Source organism: Monodelphis domestica, chromosome 6, assembly GCF_027887165.1.
Source record: "Monodelphis domestica isolate mMonDom1 chromosome 6, mMonDom1.pri, whole genome shotgun sequence".
NCBI lineage: Eukaryota > Metazoa > Chordata > Mammalia > Didelphimorphia > Didelphidae > Monodelphis > Monodelphis domestica.
This window is the reverse complement of record NC_077232.1, coordinates 27,914,667-27,926,861: the sequence shown is the minus strand read 5'-3', so window position 1 is coordinate 27,926,861 and position 12,195 is coordinate 27,914,667.

The following is a 12,195-nucleotide window of genomic DNA, read 5'->3' as shown; positions in this document are numbered from 1 at the left end:
AAAGAGGAACAAACTTGGGGTTACTGAACAAGAAACCCAACATCCCAGTGAGTCCCTCTTTCGCCCAACTGCAGGAGTTCTTACGTTGGAGCTGTGAACTTCAAAAATAGACAGTTTGAGCGGCAGTAAGGCAGCACAGTAGATAGAGCGCCAGGCGTGGAGGTGGGAGGATCTGGTTTTAAATCTAGCCTCAGACCCGCTTCCTCGCTTCCCCCAATCTCTTAGCCTTTGCCCTTCTCAGAGTTGTTACTACGGCAGAAAGTAAGGATTTTAAATAAATGTTTCATAACTAGATTTCATTGAAACTAGTTTCCTTTATAATTCATGTACTTTATTTTATGCATTTGAAAAATTATTCTGAGAAGGGCTCCATAGGCTTTACCAGATTGCCAAAATAGGCTACAGACAGCTCTCCAGCCATGTGACATTATGGCCCTATTTTGTCCGCCTAGACTTCCGGAGGGGCTACTAGAGAGGTGACTTCTCTTCCCATTGGACCAACACTTTCTGAATAACTCCTGGTGGTAGCAAAGCCCAAGGTCCAGATCCCTTGCATTTCCACATCCTAACTGTAGTTCGTTGCCCCTGCTCTTAGCACTGAGGTCAGGTTAAGTGGCAAAAAGGACCCAAAACAAAATATGTACTTATCAATTGGGGAATGGCTTAAACAACATATTGCAATACATGGAATTTTCCTATGCTTTTAGAAATAATGGCTCTTACCCTGGGCAAGTCACTTGACCCCCATTGCCTAGCCCTTACCACTCTTCTGCCTTGGAGCCAATACACAGTATTGACTCCAAGACGGAAGGTAAGGGTTTAAAAAAAAAAGAAATAATGGCTCTTTTCCTTGATATTCTCTTCTCTCCAGGCTTCTGAGACATTATAGAGGCAGCCTATATGGGAGCAAATGGGTACAGTCCTGGGTCTGGAGTCAGGAAGACTTGAGTTCAAATGTGAACAGAATCATACTAACTGTTGACTCTGGACAAGTCACTTGATTCCAATATGCCTCAGTTTCCTCAACTGTAAAACAGGGATAAGAGAGGCAGCTAGATGGGCTTGGTGGAGGGCGCCAGGTCTAGAGACAGGAGGTTTTGGTTCCAATCTGACCTCAGACACTTCCTAGCTGTGTGATGCTGGGCAAGTCACTTACCCACCCACCCCCAGCCCTTAATGAATCAATTGATTCCAAGACAGAAGATAAGGGTTAAAAGAAAAGAAAAATAGAGATGATAACAATACCTACCTCCCAGGGTTGTTGTGAGCTAATATAGCTATGGTATAAATACTTAATCCTTTTTCTTCCCCCTCATTCTCTCCTGGTGTCTGTCTGACCACTCCTTGGTTTACTTTGCTGGACCTTCATCCAGATCACACTCACTAGTCATGGATGTCCAGCAGGATTCTCCAATGCCCCCCTCTCTTCTCCCTCTTTTCTTTTCCATTTGGGGATCTCATCACTCTCATGGATTCAATCATCATCAATCTTCATCCTTTTTCTTTTGCCCTGCATAGAATTTGTTTGTCTATCATCTCATTGATCATACTGGGAGTTCCTTAAGCACAGGGTCTGGTCTGTCTTATCTTTCTTAAATCCTCAGTGCTTAACACATAGTAGGTGCTTAATCAATGTTTGTTCTTTCCCCTTCTTATAAAGTTGGGTTCACCCAACTGTAAAACTTTATACTGATCCTTATCAGATTTCATCAATGTTCTAATCTATCACCATCTTTTTCAGAGCTTTGGACATCCAAAAGATTAGTTCCTTCTTCCATTTTCACATCATCTGCATATTGATAAGCACCTCACCTGTAGCTTCATGTAACAGAGTCAACATCCAAGATGGCGCAGAACCACCATGAATGGCCATTCTTTTGGAGTGACTACTCAACAGTTCTGAAAGCATTTAACTCTTCTAGCCTAGCCCATGTCTTCATGTTTTCTATAATCACAGCAGAAGATTATCAGATACTTTGCTAAAACTTAGGGAAACTGGGGGCAGCTAGGTGATCAGTGGATAAAGAGTTAAACCTGGAAATGAGAGGTCCTGGGTTCAAATCTAGCCTAAAATACTTCCTAGCTGTGTGACCCGAGGCAAGTTACTTAATTCCAATTCCCTAGCTCTTACCATTCTCCTGCCTAGGATTCGAAGGCAGAATATAAGCATTTAAAAGTAAATTTAATAAAATTTAGGTAAACTATATTAATCTCATTTTCCCTCATGGATCAGTCTAGGAACTTTGTCAAAAAGGAAATGAAGTTAGGTCAAGAATGTTCCGTTTTTGACGAAGTTATACCAGTTCTTTCCCTTTGCTTCTTTTCTAGATGGTCACTAACCATCCTTTTAGGAACAGGTTCTAGAATTTTACCAGGAATTGAAGTCGGGTGTTTTTGGCCTCCATTCTCTTTCCTCTTTGGAAAATCAGGACATTTGTCTGCCTCTGGTCCAGTGGTATACCTCACCTGTTCTCTAAGATCTTTCAGAGATCCCTGCCACTGGCTCAGCAATCACGTTTGCAGTAACTGGTCATGCACTTAATCTGGTCTCAGTAACTTGAACTCACTTACTAAAGACAACCAAGTTCTCTCCAGCTCTGCCCTGCTTATCTAGGGTATCAGCTCCCCAGGAGCTATTTTTATTCTGTTCTTTCCAGGCCAAAGATCATTCTCCTAGGCAGAGAGAACAATGAACAGGTGCAGCTCTGCCTTCTTCTTTGGTCTTCAGTTAGTGAATAGTGGGGCCATCTCTTGGATTCTCCTTTTTTTCTCATTTAAAAGCCTTTTGGAGGACTCAGGATGAAAAATGCTGGCCTCCTCCAGAGAAAAAGCTCCTGGGGTCTGAATGCAAATGGAAACACAGGATTGTTCACTTTATTTTCTTAGTGGTTTTTTGTTTATTTCTTCTATGACTCTTCTTCCACAATATGACCAATATGGAAATATGTTTTGCATGATCACACATATATAATCTAGATCAAATAGCTTACTGTCTCAGGGACAGAGAAGTGGAGGGAAGAAGAGAATCTGGAATTCAACATCTTAGAAAATGAATGTTTTGGAAATGGGTTCGAATCAAGAACACATGTGAAACCCAGTTGAATTGCGTGTCGGCTATAGGGGGGGAGGAAAAGAAAATGATCTTTGTCTTCAATGAATAATGTTTTGAAATGACCAAATAAAATAGTATTTAAAAAAATGAATGTTAAAAATTGTAATTTTGGGGTAGCTCAGTGGATTGAGAGCCAGGAGGTCTTGGGTTCAAATGTGGCCTCAGTCACTTCCCAGCTGTGACCCCTATTGCCTAGCCCTTACCACTCTTCTGCCTTGGAACCAATACACAGTGTTGGTTCCTAGACAGAAGGTAGGGGTTAAAAAAAATTATATATATATATATTTTTTTCCCCAGTTATATAAAATTACAGGTTTTTTAAAAACTTCTTTTAAAGCCCAATGGAAAAAAGATGAAAAAAAGATGGAAGGTAAGGGCTTTAAAAAAAAGTTTTTAAAAAACCTGTAATTTTATATAACTGGGGAAAAAATATATATATACATATATTTTATTAAACCCTTACCTTCTATCTTGGAGTCAATACTGGGTATTGGTTCCAAGGCAGAAGAGAGGTAAGGGCTAGGCAATGGGGGTCAAGTGACTTGCCCAGGGTCACACAGCTGGGAAGTATCTGAAGCCAAATTTAAACCTAGGACCTCCCCCCCAAAAATATTTTTAAATAAATAAAACTCCCCTGTATTATATTTCCCTTTCTTCAGCAGCCTTATCTCATTCTGAATTTTAGTACTCCTGACTCACAGGACTGTGCTATATTTCAGCATTTAGCTCATTGTCTGTTCTTGCTTCTGTCTTCTACATGTGTTCTTAAAAAATCTAGGTTGAATATGGAAATATATTTTCCATGATATCATTTGTATAGCCTATATCAGATTGCTTATCTCAGGAAAGGCATGGAGAAGTAAGGAAGAAAAGAATGTAAGACAAACTTTCAGAGAATTAATATTAAAAATTGTCTTGGGGCAGCGGATAGAGAGCCAAACATGGAGATGGGAGGTCCTGAGTTCAAATATGACCTCACAGGCTTCCTAGCTAAATGATCCTGGGCAAGTCACTTAACTCCCACTGCCCAGCCCTTACCACTCTTCTGCCTTGGAACCAATACACTATCTTGATTCTAAGATAAAAGGTAAAGTTTTTTTTTTAATTGTCTTTATATGTAATTGGGAATAAATAAAATACTGGCAAAAAAAATTCTAGGTTGGTTTATGAGTTCCCTGGACAACCATCTTTCTTTATATACCTTCCTTTTCAGAACTGTTTCTTTTTGTCTATTCAGAATCTCCCTTCTTGAAAGCCTTCCCCACCCTCCGGGATGGCCTTCCCTGAAGAATGAAAGACATGAAAGCCTGCTATTCTTTCTCTGAAGTCTTAGATATGAGTTCCTGGGCCAAAACCAGGATATATGTCATACTATCTCCTCCATCCCAAGTTCTGAGATGAAGGGATCATTTTCCCCCATGAAGGTTCACTAGTTCCATGTTAGCAAACCAGTTTCGTCTTTTGGGGAAAATTAAATCTAGAATAGAAGGTTTTCTCATTAATTCTTCTGCCTTTTGAAAAATGATATTATCAGAGCAAATCAATAAATTGTTGAACTGAAGGAGAGTTCTACCAGCTGCCCAGATAGCTGAAACCCTCCTTCATTATTATATTCCTGACCACCTCAAATGTGATATCTCTTTTTCAAAGGCCTCATCTTCTAAAAAAAATTTTTTTTCCAGTGGATCGAGAGCCAGGCCTAGAGACGGGAAGTCCTAGGTTCAAATTTGGCCTCAGACACTTCCCAGCTGTGTGACCCTGGTTAAGTCATTTGACCCCTATTGCCTAGCCCTTACCACTCTTCTGCCTTGGAACCAATACATAGTATTGATTCCAAGATGGGAGGTGAAGGGTTTAAAGAAAAAAAATTTTTTTTCTGGATTACATATGTATTATCATGCAAAACATATTTCCTTATTCATTTCTATAAGTGAATAATCTTATAAAACCAAAACTCCAAATCATATATCCAAATAAATAAGTGATAAATCATATAGTTTCTTTTTTTTTTTAACCCTTACCTTCCATCTTGGAATCAATACTGTGTCTTGGTTCCAAAGCAGAAGAGTCCTAAGGGCTAGGCAATGGGGATTAAATGACTTGCCCAGGGTCACACAGTTGGGAAGTATCTGAGGTCAAATTTGAACCTAGGACCTCCCATCTCTAAGCCTGGCTCCCAATCTACTGGTCTACCTGGCTGCCCTTAAATAATATGTTTTCATCTGCTTTCTTGCTCCCACAGTTCTTTCTCTAGAGGCAGAGAGCATTCTTCTTCATAAGTCCCTTAGACTTGTCCTGAATCATTGTATCACTGTTAATAGCAAAGTCTATCACATTTGATTGTCCCACAATATTTCAGTTACTGTGCATAAGGTTCTTCTTATTTCATTCTGTATCAGTTTATGTAGCTCTTTCTGTTCATCATTCCTTTCAGCACAATAGTATTCCACCACCATCATATACCACAAATTGTCCAGCCATTCCCCAACAAAGGGACATCTCTTTAGTTTCCAATTCTTTGCCACCACAGAAAGCTCAAAGGCCTCCTCTAAATATTCTTTTTGTCCCGGTAGTTTAGAGCATGGCCTGAGGATGGTATTGATTTTAGATTCATCTTCATCCCAATAGGGACCCACCATGGCTCCAAGATTTCTTCATGAATACACATTCTTAGCCTATAAGGGTACTTTGCAACCCTCTCCCTGCCTGCCATTATTTAGGTCTCTCTTTTGAATAAGAAATATCTTTTCACCACCATAGCTGAATCAGTCTGGAGGCTTGTCCCACCAAGTCTGAATAAGAAATATCTTTTCACCACCATAGCTGAATCAGTCTGGAGGCTTGTCCCACCAAGTCTGAATAAGAAATATCTTTTCACCACCATAGCTGAATCAGTCTGGAGGCTTGTCCCACCAAGTCTGAATAAGAAATATCTTTTCACCACCATAGCTGAATCAGTCTGGAGGCTTGTCCCACCAAGTCTGAATAAGAAATATCTTTTCACCACCATAGCTGAATCAGTCTGGAGGCTTGTCCCACCAAGTCTGAATAAGAAATATCTTTTCACCACCATAGCTGAATCAGTCTGGAGGCTTGTCCCACCAAGTCTGAATAAGAAATATCTTTTCACCACCATAGCTGAATCAGTCTGGAGGCTTGTCCCACCAAGCCTCAGTGAAACTCACAAGGTACAATTCACCCATCCCCCAGCATTAGTATCTGTCCTTCACCTAGTACCCTGTATTTTGTACATTTGTATTTATAATCATCGAAGGCCTCTGTATTCTTGCTTTCTGGGATTTGGTCTCCTATTTGATTTCTGGGGATCTCTGCTGCCACCTACATGGTAGCTCCCATCTAGCTTGGTGGCTATACATACACAGTTCTGTCACTCCCCTTCCCTTTTCAGTTAAAGCCCTTTAAAAAAATTAGATTTAGGGAATCACATTCTTACTAGTCCTTATTGAGTACATTCCACTGTTACTCAGAAGCCCATCGTTCCTATATTTTAAGCTGTCATCCAAGAACCCAAATCCCATTCTCCTGAAGTCCTTGCCTTGAAACAGTAGCAGGGAGGAAAATGCCATGGCCTTCTTTTGAACAAAACTTCATAGCCAGTAGCGATTTCTAGATTCCTTCTAGATTAGAGGGCTTAAGTTCAAATGGCAAGGGAAGGAATGGAATTCTGTGTGCATATCCACCAGACTAGATGCAGAAAGGAGTAGCTGCTATGTAGGTGGCAGCAGATTCCCAGAAACTGATAGGAGGCAGAATTTCAGAAAACGATAAAACCTGTGGCCTTAGATGACCATAAATGTACAAAATACAGGGTAGAAGGTGAATTACAGATACTAATGCCAGAGGGTGGTGGGTCATAGATTTCACTGAAACTTAGAAGGATGAGTCTCATGACTGATTCAGATCTGGTTGTGGAAATAGTTATACTCTTACTTTCCATCTTGGAATCTATACTGTGTTTTGGTTCCAAGGCAGTAAGAGTGGTAAGGGCTAGGCCATGGGGATTAAGTGACTTGCCCAGGGTCACACAGCTAGGACGTGTCTGAGGCCAGGTTTGAACCCAGGACCTCCCAGTTCTAGGTCTGGCTCTCAATCCATTGATCGACCCAGCTGCCCCCTGGAAATAGACTTCTTATTAAAGAGATATTTAAAAAAAGACCTTAAGTATGAGAATGACCATGTGTGGCCCATAGGAATCAGCAGACAGGAATCCTTCCTCAGTCACTGCTTTCATGACGTGATTTGTCCTCTTCAAGAACCTACAATTGCGGCTGAACAAATTGTGGTATATGTTGGTGATGGAATACTATTGTGCTCAAAGGAACAATAAAGTGGAGGAATTCCATGTGAACTGGAACAACCTCCAGGAAGTGATGCAGAGCGAGAGGAGCAGAACCAGGAGAACATTGTACACAGAGACAAACACACTGTGGTATCATCGAACGTAATGGACTTCTCCATTAGTGGTGGTGTAATGTCCCTGAACAACTTGCAGGGATCCAGGAGAAAAAAACACTATCCAAAAGCAGAGGACAAACTGAGGGAATAGAAACACCAAGGAAAAGCAACTGCCTGACTACAATGGCTGAGGGGACATGACAGAGGAAAGACTCTGAGCGAACACTCTGATGCAAATACTAACAACATGGCAATGGGTTCAAGTCAAGAACACATATGATACCAGTGGAATCACACGTTGGCCACGGGGGGTGGGAGGGAGGAAAAGAAAATGATCTTTGTCTTTAATGAAAAATGCATGGAAATGATCAAATAAAATACTATAAAATTAAAAAAAATAAAAATAAAAAAATAAAACAAACAAACAAACAAAAAAAAAAGAACCTACAATTGCCACCCTATCTTTCTTGAGCTACACGGTTCTGCCTCACCAACTCCCTTTTGGACATCTATCTTGAATCTGTTGCCCAATAGACATTTCAAATTCAACATGGGTAAAACAAATCTTTTTATCCCAAATTCTCTCCCCTTTCTAACTGCCCTAGAACTGTTGACACTGGCATTCTCCAAGTAATCCAAGCTTGAAAATTCGTAGTCATCCTTGACTGCCTGCCAAGACTCACTCCACAAAGACAGTCCATTGTCAATTCTTGTCATTCTTACCTTCACTATCTCTATAGTCTTGGGACTGGTCTTCCTGCCTCCAGTCTTTTTCTAATCTCATCCATTCTCCATTTAGCTGCTAAAGTGATTTTTATAAACCGAGGAAAAGCAACTGCTTGACTACAGGGGTGGAGGGGATATGACTGAGAGAGACTCTAAATGAACACTCTAATGCAAATACCAACAACACGGAAATGGGTTCCAGTCAAGAACACATGTGATACCCAGTGGAATCATGCATCGGCTATGGGAGAGGGAAGGCGGGGGGGGGGGGGGGGGGGGGGGGGGGGGGGGCGAAGAAAATGATTTTTGTTTCCAATGATTAATGTTTGGAAATGACCAAATAAAATAATGTTAAAAAAATAAAGTGATTTTAAAAAGTGTAAACCTGACCACCTCACCTCTCTGTCTGTCTGTCTGTCTGTCTGTCTGTCTGTCTGTCTGTCTGTCTGTCTGTCTCTCTCTCTCTCTCTCTCTCTCTCTCTCTCTCTCTCTCTCTCTCTCTCTCTCTCTCTCTCGCTACCCCCAGCCCCCCAACAAAGAGCTGCCAAGCCTTCCTATCAACTCCAGGATGAAATACATAAAAGAGGCCTTTCTCCTAGCACATAGCCCAATACTCTGCATGTGAAATGAACACTTATAAGAGAATGAAGTGTTAACTTGGAAAAAACACAGAACTATTAAATAGTTAGAAAAGTCACTCTTTAATCAAGAAAAGGGGGTTCAGTGTGAGAGTAAGCCTCCACACAGAGCTGCTAACAAGCACACAGTAGGAGGATGCTCTGGACACTGACCCCTGGGAGAGCCAAGTGCACTAGACTGACAACTCCAAAGAACAAAAGAATTAGGGGAACCTCTATACCATTTGGGAAGATCCAGGGGCAGGGAAAGATGATTGACATCACTATAGCTACAAAGAAAATGGGAGTGTTCAAACTACATTGATGGGATACAATCAAGCTTGGGAAAGGAACCATAGCCAGAGGCTAGGGTCTTCTTGGGAAAGGGTCTTTGATACCTGGGAAGACTACCTAAAACAAAGAGTACTTAGCATTTGCTTAGCCTCACCTAACTGGGATTTCCCTGAGGGTCCATTATTCAGCCAGAAACCACTAGCCACCAGACTGGGAACAAGGACAAGCTTTGGGTGTCTCCAATTTACAAGCTAGTTCTAAAACTTGGGGTTCATCAGATCTTACTAGGCTACAAGAACAAGCACAAGCTTTGGGGTCTCCAACTTACAAGCTAGTTCTAAAACTTGGGGTTCATCAGATCTTACTAGGCTACAAGTTTGGGGTTTCTAGATTCCATGTTGACAGATTCTAATTAATTTTGTTTTCCCCAACTAAGTTGTAGCTCTTTAAACTTATTTATATCCCTCTCTGCTTCAGGGCATAGAAGTGCTAAATAAATGTATGTTGATTGATGGGAACAGTAAGATACAAAATATGTTGATTGACAGGCACTTCAGTGTGTGGCCCTGTTGTGGGGTTCAAAGGTGAACCCCTGGGGTTTGGGAAGGATACCTTTTGCGAGAATGCAAGACTGAAACTTGGCTTAAAAATAAAAGAGTAATTTATTAATTTGGAAAGTAATGTTGAATCTGACCAGGAGGCAGAAGAGCAGGAAAACTGCCTCCTAGGTGGAACAGCATGGGTGGAAAAGCTGCTCCTTGGGAGACCAGCAAGACAGAATGCCTGCATTCTGGGGTTTTTATATTCTTCTATAGCACTAAGGACGTGACTCTGGAGCAAGAGGTTGGGGTGGGGTTAGCCCGAGGGCATGGGGGAGGTTCTCCTGATTTGCAGGATGAATGAATGAGGTTTGTCTCTTTGTCCATTTCAATTCAATGGGGCCATCAAAGCAGGGTAATCTCCTAGGTCAGGTATTTTGGGTTGGGAGTTTCGAGGGCCTAAGGGAACTAAGGAATTTCCCCGATAATAGTTTGCCTGAGTTTCTGGGGGTACAATGCCCTTACCAGTCTCATTTGGGAATCTTTCACTTCTGCTGACTTAAATTTTTATCTGCTCATTAACAATCTCTTTTTTTAATTTAACTTTTTAAAATTTTATTTAGTCAATTTAGAACATTATTCCTTGGTTACAAGAATCATATTCTTTCCCTCCTTCCCCTCCCCCCACTCCTTCCGGCAGCCGACTGGAAATTCCAGTGGGTTTTACTTGTGTCCTTGATCAGAACCTATCTCCATGTTGTCAGTAACAATCTCTTGAGGGATCTATTGTATAAAATTCCATCATATGATCTTTAAGACTCCCCCAAAAGCCCACCAAACTTATAGAATGTTGAGTGGAGTCTGAGTAGAATTTAAGGTGAACCAGGAATTGAAGAGGGTGAGAAGACATTATTTATTAAAGTACAAATTATAATCCAGGGCAAAGAAAGGTCCTAAACCAGAGAATGAGGCAATGAAAACTGTACGTTGGGTGATCAACCTTATAAGACACACATTCAATACAGGGACTTCTTGCTCTTCCTCTTTAAGACATACCAATTCCAGACTCTGGGCATTTTCCCTGGCTGTCCTCCATGCCTGGAATTTCCTCTTTGCTCAGCTCTACCTGCTGGCTTTTTTGGTTTCCTCCAAGTCCTAACTAAAATCCTATCTTGTACAGGAAGCCTTTCTTTGCTTCCCATTAATGCTAGTGTCTTCCTCTATTATTATTTCCTCTGCTCCGTCTTGTCTAAATCTTGTTGGAACATAGCTGTTTTCAAGCTGCCTCTTTCATTCAAGTTGTGAACACCTTGAGAGCAGGTCTTTTGTCTTTTGTCTTTCTTTGTATGCCCATTTGGTGACTGAAATCCTTCAAAGAGTATTTCTTCATTTTAAAATAAGTTATTTGACGGGTCACTATATCCTGTGTATCATCAAAAGACAAACCAGGAAACTCCTGGCTCAGGTACCTATATGTATTTTTGGGAGCTCATTATTCATCTCTTCCCTAGAACATCCCAACACATTTCTAATTAGCAATCACCTAATGAGGAAGTGGACCATTAGCCCCTCAGCCAGGTGAGGGTTTGCACATAAACCGGAAAAGTATCTTTGCCCAACTTTCTTGTTAGGCAGTCTGTGAAAGAACCACCACATTCCTCAGGACAACAAAAAAAAAATGCAAGAATCTATAGAGTGAATGGAGTCAAGTCACCTGGCTCCGGAATTCTCCCTATTATACAGGAAGTGATTTGGGGCCTTTAAAATTCAAGGACGCTGGTATTAAAAAAATGCAGTATATAAAAAATTAATTCGCACACGGAGCCTTTAGCTCACTGAATGCTTAATAAATGTCTGAGTGATATGTATGCAGCAACAAATAACCGGTAATGTCCCTTTGAACTTTAAATCTAGGATCCTGAGTGCTGGGGATCCCTTGGCCTCAGAAACATTTATGAAGCACTTTCTGTGGGCTTTGGTCTGGGAGTAAAAAGACAGAAGGGAAACGTGTCTGGGAAAAGCAAAGTTGTAGCGATGGACCGGATCTTAGGGGCCATCTGGTTCAAGTCCTTCGTTTTACAGATGAGGAAACTGAGGCCCAGAGAAACGCCTAGGCTGTCTCCCAGGTTGCGTCAGAGCTAGGATTTGGGTCGGAACTTATCTTTTCAATGCACCATCCCTGCCTCCAAGGAACTTACAAGTTCGGGGTTTAGGGGAAGAGAATCTCGCTCACGGGTGCCGAACCCACCAGGACTCTCATTGTGCTGGCACTCTGCCATACACAAGGCAGAAAGGGAGTCCCGCTCTTCTTCCCGGAGGTACTCTTTCTTCTGCCTACTGAGTTCCCCAGCCCTCAGGCTGGAGTAGAATTATATGCCTGAGAAAAGCTCGAAGTACAGGTAGCTACAACCATAGGAGGACCCTAGGTCGCGGCCGCTGTTACCATGGTAGCGAAGGGACTACTTTCCCTTAAACCCGCCCTCCGCGGCAA